Raw genomic sequence first — 8,755 nt, forward strand, 5'->3', positions numbered from 1 at the left:
AAGAATATGAAAACAAATAAATGTATGTTCATGTATGATTGAAGCATTATGCTGTACACCAGAAATTGACACAACATTGAAAACTGACTACACTTCAGTAAAATATATATATGTTTATATATATATATATGTATATATACACAAAAAAAGAAAAGAAAACAAAAAGAAAAGCAATGGTTAAAAAGAGTGAAGGGTTTCTCACGCAGACATCCTTGTGGGGAGGGAGGAGTGATACCACTGCCCATACGCCAGCCCCACAGTGGTCCCAGGCTTCCTTCATCCCTCTCCACAGGCCTTCACAGGGAACCAGCTGACAGTACATTTACTCCAAGCTCATTTAATTAATATCCATGAGGAAATGAGATTGTATATGAATTTCCACCAGGGACCAGAGCTGCATCAACTATTTATTTTGTATAACCTGCATAAAAGTTAGCCTTCTATCAAGACATAATACCTTACTTAGGCTGAAAAATAAGTGCTTATCCTTTACAATAAATCTACTATAAGCCAAATGCCACATGAGTGAGACATTTGTTCATAATGGCTCTGCATCATCATCTCCCCGGCGTTTACTAATAACCTAATAGTGAGTGTTCAATTTATTTCTGTTAAACTGCCTTTTCCTCCAGGTAGAAACCCTCAAATGACCACTTGAGGGTCTAATTCACGACCCTGTAGCCAATGGCGACCTTATTTTTGTTCCTTCATATTTAAAGCATTTCCCATTCATCTGCACGTTTCTTACCTCACAAGGATTTCACGGTGTCCCTGCAAGAGTAAGTAAAGAGGACACATTATCCCCTCCTCACAGATGAGAAACCCAAGCACCAAGGTGAAGAGATCTGCTCACCAGGACACAGCCAGCCCTAGACAGACAGAGCTGCAGGCCGACGGTCCACATGGCCGGGCGGCAAAGCAAGGGAGAAAGCCCCATCTCCGGCCCGTGCCTCACAGAGGCGGTGACCCTCCCCAACCCTCTGGGGTCAGAGGGGCTGTTCTGTGAGGTCACCCCAAACATTCCAAGCCCTATCAGCCAGAAAGACTAACCTCCAGTCTTTACTCAGTCATCAGCTGAAAAAGGATATGAATCTGATGGCCAAAGGGGCCAGGAGATTCCATGGGTCTGGAAGCCAAAGTGGATGCCTTTTGTCCAACTCGGCTCTGTCCCCAGAGCCAACAGGTGATTTAAATAGATCTCAGAGCAACTGTGCTGGGAGCCCAAGGTCAGGGAAAAACGCAGCCACAAGACCTGTTGCCTGGGGCTGGGGTCTCAGAGATGGAGGTGAAGTGGAGCAGGAGTTCTCCAAGGAAGAAAGAGGGAAGAGGAGGGCTGATCTCACAGCTTGAGCCCTGGACACCTTGTCCCCAGCCTGGCCTTCCGTCAATACACACTCTCTCCCCTGCAGTAAGGCCGCAAGCCCAAGAAGTCGGCTAAAATGCCAAAGGCCAGCACCTTACATGCCAGAACCCTTATCTCCAAACGGTTTTAAAGTCAGCCAGCCAGACACCAGCAGGGATCTGCAGCTCCAGAACTCAAGATGGGGAAGTAATTCAGGATGTTGATGGAGTGTGGGGGACAAGATCACCAACTGTGATGTCGGACAGAACTGCTTTCAGACCCAGCTCTTCAGATTCCCAGCTGAGCAACCTCAGGCAAGTTACTTCACCTCTCTGAGCCTCCCGTCTTTATTTAAAGAGTGGGGAGGATGGAAAGATTTACCTCACTGGGTTTCCATGAGGATTCAATGGGTTAATGCTTGAAAGAGCTTAGTAAAATGCAGGGTACACAGTCAGTGCCCACTAAAGGTTACTTGTATTATTGTAGCTCTGACTGGAGACAGAAGTAAAGGAAGGGGAGAGCCTGGCCTCTTGGAGCTTTGCTGGATGAGTCCCTATGGAGGAGGGAGGTAGAATGAGGACCTAGGAGACGTAAGGCAAAGGGAGCCGGAACAGAGCATGTGGATGCTAAAAGTGGACATGGGAGGCCACCAGATCCTCTGGGTCCTGTCCTTCTTCTGTTGTCAAAGTATTATTCTCATTTGACAGATGACGAAATTGGTCTCAGCTGGTTGCATGGCGCCCTTCCCCTCTCTTCCCAGCAGCTCCGGTTTCATCATGGGCCCCATTCCTATGGTCTCTCCTCCACGCTTTGTCGACACTGGGTCTCTTCCCATCTGGAGAGCCACCGGGGACAGGATGTGCCTTTCAACAAGCCTCTTCCAGCGCAGCTCAGAAAATAGCTGACCTGCCCGGGATCACTCCTGGCCTCCATGTCATGGCACCTGTGGATGTGCGCTGGTGCTGCACTGTGAGGCCCCAATGAATATCCCCCTGCCATCCATGGGGAGAGCCCCACACCCCAGCAGCCAACCCACCCTGCGTTAGAAGCACAGGACACAGACCTTCCAGCCTTCATTCCACTTACGTGCGCTGCAAGCCAGACCCAGGCAGCTCAGTGCTAAATAGGCCCTTGGGATGAGAGTGTAGAAAGGTGCACAGAGATAAATCACTGTGGCTCTACTCACCAGGAGAACAAATGTCGCCCAAGTCACAAGGTTGGCTGCGACAAGTGTCTTAGAGGCAGTGGCACCAATAAAAGTCTCCAGGAGTTCCAAGAAGGGAGTAGAGCCTTCCAGCTGGAGAGCAGGGAGCAGGCATTTGACCCAGGTGGCATTTCTGTGTCCCAGACAGCCAAATCCATGGGGATTTAGCTCCTGACTTTCCCGGATGAGACGTGGAAACAGGTGACAGAGGCGGCTAAGAGCATTTCTCTGAAGACCTTGAAGGGGAGCCAGAGCTAAAGCGGGGGCCTGCCTCCTCCAACCCTGCTGCACCCTCCCGCACCCCTGGGAGCTCCCAACAGAGCCTGGCTGGATTTGCACACAGAAGGGGTCTCACTCAGCACCTGCAGGTGACTGTGCAGCCAGTGTGACTAGGAGGGAGCTCTGAGATCTTCTCCCCCGCTGCCCTCAGCTCACCGCGAGGCCCTCCCTCGTCCCTCCCTCATCCCTCAGCCATCCAACAAGCATGAGCGACACTCCTCTACTCGAGCCCTGGGATAAGTGCTGGGAATTCATTTAGAAGGTGGGAAGAGATGGAGGACACAGGACTGAATGGGAAACAGACTTCATGTCTCTCTAAAACCTCTCCTGGATGACTCCAGGCTTCTCAAATCCTCTCTTTAATTCATTCACACCTTCATTCATTTAGCAGCTATTTCTTGAGCCCTAGCTCCCGGTTAAGGCTATGACCTCCCCCTTCCTTACAGGTTTGCTTTCTTTGCAGCAGCGCTTCTCAGATTAAGACGGGTTGACCCTCTGCTGCAGAAACACAAGGGGGTTATAAGATAAGGACTTCTGAGGGTCCCTCTCATGCCCACCCCAGGCAGCATCAGAACCTCACCCATAAATCTGGGACCCCAGACTTACACAGTGGATCCCCTACGTCCTGGGTGTGTGACCTGTGCAAGCACATGGGGGTCTCTGAGCTCAGCTCACATGGGCTCCACAGAGGGTCTGATGCTCTGCTGTCAACTTCTTAAAATTTTTTTTTGAAGTATAGTTGCTGTATGATATTATATAGGTTAACAATATAGTGATTCACAATTTTTAAAGGTTATACTCCGTTTATAGTAATTATAAACTATTGGTTATATTTCCTGTGTTGTACAATATATCCTTGTGGCTTATTTTATACTTAATTGTTTGTACCTCTTACTCCCCAATCCCACATCACCCCTCTCCCCACTGGTTACCACTCGCTTTTTCTCTATCACTGTGAGTCTGCTTCTATTTTGTTATATTTACTAGTTTGTTGTATCTTTTAGACTCCATACAGTAAGTGATGTCATACAGTATTTGTCTTTGTCTGATTTACTTCACTTAGCATAATGCCTTCTAAGTCCCTCCATGTTGCTGACAATGGCAAAGTTTTATTCTTTTTTATGACTGAGTAGTATTCCATTGTGTATATATACCACATCTTCTTTATCCATTCATCTGTTGATAGACACTTCAGTTGCTTCCATATCTTGACAATTGTAAATAATGCTGCTATGAACATTGAGCTGCACGTATCTTTTCGAATTAGTGTTTCTGTTTCTTTTGGATATCTACCCAGGAGTGGGACTGCTGGGTCATATGGTAGTTCTATTTTTAGTTTTTTAAGAAACCTCCATACTGTTTTCCACAGTGGCTGCACCAATTTACATTCCCACCAACAATGTAGAAGGGCTCCCTTTTCTTCACATCCCCACCAACATTTATTATTTGTGTTCTTTTTGATGATAGCCATTCTGACAGATGTGAGGTGATGTGCTTTTGATTTGCATTTTCCTGATGATTAGCCATGTTGAGCATCTTTTTATGTGCCTGTTGGCCATCTGCATTTCCTCTTTGGAAAAATTCTTAATTTGAAATTCTTAGTAGTTTTATGTTTGGGTTTTGTAGTTGAAGCCCAGTGGGACACAGGGGTGTGCTCGTGAGTGGATCAGATATGGGTATAATGCGTGTCTACTATTCTTTGCCTCCCCGTTTGCGTATAGCATTTGCAATTCCTATGAGCACAGAACTCCAGTGGACTCACCCTGCATGGCAGCTCAGCAAGACTCAAAGCAAATACAAGTAATCGAATTACGCTGACAGCTAAGTAACATGGGAGCTGACAGCCTTGACAAGCTACCTTTTCCATTCAAACCAGAACTTGCTTTGAATACAGAAAGAAGGAAATGGCTTCTAGGAAACATGAACAACCCAGAAGCAGGGAAGACAGAGGAATTCATAGACCTCTTTCCTTTCTGCCTTTCCTTCTTCACCAGTAAGAAGGTAGAGAGAGCTGGTAGAGAAGCAAGAAAAACAGTAGGTTTCATTTTGTGAGAGTTTCCACTACCCACATATGAGCTAAGAAACACAATTGTGTAACTGTGTTGGCTCCACTAGTTAAACACTCACACCTTCATCCCAAACTGGCATTATACAATATTAATATAAAATTCATGCTAATCTTTTAATTTTTAAATTGGCATTTAGTTAGAACTATATAGCAAATTAAAAACACCTTGATATATATGCAATGAAATACTACACAGCTATAAAAAAGAATAAAATAATGCCATTTGCAGCACCATGGATGGACCTGGAGATTTGTCATACAAACGAAGTTAGCCAGAAAGAGAAAGAAAAATACTATATGTTATCACTTATATGTAGAATCTAAAAAAATGACACAAATGAACTTATTCACAAAACAGACTCACAGACAGAAAACAAACTTATGGTTTGGCCTTTGGTTATGGGGTTTGGAGCAGGGGTGGAGGGATCAGGATTTGCAGATACTAACTACTATATAAAATAGATTAACAACAAGGTCCTATTATATAGCACAGGGAACTATATTCAGTACCTTGTAATAACCTATAATGAAAAAGAACGTGAAAAGGAATCTATATATATAAATGAATCACTATGTTGTACACCAGAAATTTTTAATACAACATTGTAAACTGGCTACATGTCAATAAAAAATAAATTTTTAAAAATTAAAAAATTAAAATTAAAAAACACCTTGAGAGCTTTATGTTTTAGTAGCTCCCCTGGCATGTTTTTTTCCTGCTGTTTGAACAAGGGGCCCACATTTTGCACTGGGATCCACAAATTATGTAGGCATCCCTGGGTATACTGCACACGTGCACAGCAGATGAACGTAGGGTAACATGCCACTGGATAACAGTGGCAGAACTCTGTAGGTGCCAGAGTCAAAAGCAGCGATGTGCAGGGCTGGCTCTCACAGCTCATACCAGTTATCAACAGTCCATGCAGCATCTCTTCCCAAGTCTACATTCAATGACGTAACATTGAAATCTGCCAGAGTGGGAGTATTTTCATCACAGAAATGAGCAGATGCTGTAGATCCGGGCTTTTTCCCCCCAAAAAGCTAGTGCTAAACTTTCACCAGTACACAACTGGTCAACCTCCTTATGCTACTGAAATCATAGGGAATATGATCATCCAAGGTACCACTGTTCCAGCTGAGGAGCCTATCATATTCTGTGTCTGAGGTCTTAACATGGAAAAGAGTGATACCAGAGAGTCCATTGGAAACCAAGGGCCAAAATCCTGACAGATATCCCAGTGCCAGGGATCGTGCAGGCTCTCCTGAGATACTATAGGAGCTAACTAGGATTGATGGTGGCCTCCCTGGGCTGTCCTGTCACCAAGCAGAAAAGGTAACCTTTGCTTGTAAATGCTGAGTCTTACTCCAGAACATGCCCCCCAGCACATAATTACTTTCAGAGCATGCTGTTTCCACTTAGGGAAACCTGAGCTTCCTTCCAAATGGCACCGGGCATGACCTGAAATTACATGTTTGCCTTCTGAAATGGACACACAAGTCAAGCCCACTGTCCCAGAGTCACAGCGGACCGGGCTGCAGGAGATGCTGGAGGGAACTGGCTGGAGCCCGAGCAGCCATGAGACCACTGAGGCCAAACTAGGAGCAGGGCCTCCTGCAGGTTCAGCTGCAACTCAAAGACTGAGATCCTTGGCCGTCTCCACCCAGGCCCGGACCCGCCTGAAGCACGGCTCTGCAGCACAGGCTTCTGGGAACAGACTGATGCCACACTCTGCCTAAATTAAGTCTTCATTCCTTAATGCAAAATACACTCACCAATTGCCCATCGTGTCCCAGGCGTTGGAGAGGAAATCCTGAAGGAAATATTTATCCTGTGCTTACGGGGCTCAGATTCTGGTCAGTGAAACAGAAGTGAAAGCAAATAATTACATTTTAAAGGAGACTGTGATGTGGTCCTTGGGAGAAGGAAAAAACATAACATGATTACTTCCAGCCTGGAGGAGGAGGGTGGGGTCCAGGGTGGCTGGACCGAGGAGATGGTATCTGATCTTGACATTGAAGGACAGATAGGATTGAACCCTTCATGGTTTCAAAGTACTCACTTGAACTTCAGTTAATTTGATCTTCTTAACCATGCTATCAATTAGAATAAGAAAGATAGTATCCACTTTGGACACGTGGAAATTGGGGTTCAAGGCGACTTGCCCATGATCAAATGACTGCGAAGGAGATTAGACATTAGTTCCCACATCTAACAAGAGGAGAAGCTAGTCTTCGAATTCGATGTGGGAGGGGGCTGACTCTCTTTTCCCCGGATCCTGATACAAAGTCGACCTCCATTTCCTTCCCGTGGGGTGTTATTGCCGCTGACCTCTCTGCCCCTCTGGCCTCTCTCTTCCCTACAAAATTTTTGGCCACCAGCAGCCCCTGACTCCTGGGCTCCTTCAGTCCCGATTGTGCCTCCAGCCCCACCTCATCCCCACAGGCCAGTGCCAGCATGTGGAAATGTGGAGCTGGGGGATGCAGGGCTTGGGGGCTATCAGATGTAACCCCAGCATTGGCTCTGTCCATAGGTGTGCCCCATCCCTCCGGCTGCACAGAACCATCTGGAGAACTGGCAAAACAGAGTCCTGGGCCCCACCTCTGGTGATTCTGGTTTAGGTGCCTGAGTGACGGCTGAGTTGCCTTGCTGAAAATGAGAGGAATGCATGGGTGCTTTTAATTCTACCAGGACTGTTAGTAATATCTGTAAGTACAAAGATGCTCACTATGGCGTTTTGCAATTTCATTAGCATAAAATGGGGAGGAAAAATTTTAAAGCTCTCCAGGTAATCTGATGTAAGCAGATATGGGGACTAGCCTTCAAGGCCCCTGGGAGTCATTTCATCAGCTCTGTCTTCAAGTAGAACTGCCTTCTTGTCAAGCCTTAGAGACTGTAGCCCATTTCTTACCCAGATTTCTGGGAAAGAAGTGATGACATCCCTCTTTCCCAACTGTCCCCACTGCCTCACCTCCCTCCCTGACGGACAGCCCCTCCCAATGGCTCACCTCCATCCCGCCGACTGCACTTGTATCCCAGTGGTTAACTGAATCCTGACGCCAACGAAGAGCCATTTCCCTTTTACACTCAAAGGGGATGGAGGCTTGCAAAGTTGAAGGCATACAAGTGATGATACGTTTTCTAGATGAAAATAATACAGATCTTTGAATTGAGCTTGTTAGGATGATAGAAGAATGGGTGTGGGGAGACAAGAAGGGGAAGACAGAAGGGAACAAGGATTCACTGACACCTCCCGGGTGAGAAGAGACAGGAGACAGTGAATCACCTTCCTTGGTCTGGAGGCTAAAAGTCTAGGTCCAGGTGTCAGCAGGGTCAGTTCCCTCAGAGGGCTTCGAGGGAAGGATCTGTCCAGGCCTCTCCCCTTGGCTTGCAAGTGCCCATCTTCACATCAGCTTCCTTCTACTTGTGTCTCTTGCCCAAACTGCCCCTTTTTATCAGGACCCCAGTCACACTGAATCAGAGCCCCCTCTAACGGCCTCACTTTAACCTCATTGCCTCTATAAAGGCCCTAATTCCAAATAATAACTCATATTCTGAGGTCCTGGGGGGTTAGGACTTCAACATGTGAATTGGGGGTGGGGACACAATTCAACCCATAACATCAAGTTAAAATTACATCTGTTCTCACAGCGCCCGATGACCCCAGCCCCTCCGCCTGTTTCACAGCAGCAGGCTGCCCATCCATCGGAGCTACAGTGAATCATCGGCGGGAGCCAGAAGCTGACCCAGCAACCCGGACTCCCAGCCCAAGTGGTCACCACAGGCTCCTGTGAAGCCAGAAAGCAGAGGCTTCCGAACTGGAAGCTGAGTGCATCCAATACTGTGTGGTTTGCTCGGAGAGCC

The 8,755-nt window shown here is 46.7% G+C and overlaps 1 long non-coding RNA gene across 1 annotated transcript; it reads right to left on the reverse strand.

Moving 5' to 3' along the window:
• Positions 1–2,672: 2,672 nt before the first annotated feature.
• Positions 2,673–8,403, reverse strand: LOC116663766. The gene is made up of 3 exons (XR_004320090.1): positions 7,900–8,403; positions 6,667–6,744; positions 2,673–2,782 (listed from the first exon to the last, which is right to left on the reverse strand). It is a non-coding gene; the product is annotated as an uncharacterized LOC116663766 (long non-coding RNA).
• Between the last annotated feature and the right edge of the window lie 352 nt (positions 8,404–8,755).

Source organism: Camelus ferus, chromosome 5 (genome assembly GCF_009834535.1).
Source record: "Camelus ferus isolate YT-003-E chromosome 5, BCGSAC_Cfer_1.0, whole genome shotgun sequence".
NCBI classification, from domain to species: domain Eukaryota; kingdom Metazoa; phylum Chordata; class Mammalia; order Artiodactyla; family Camelidae; genus Camelus; species Camelus ferus.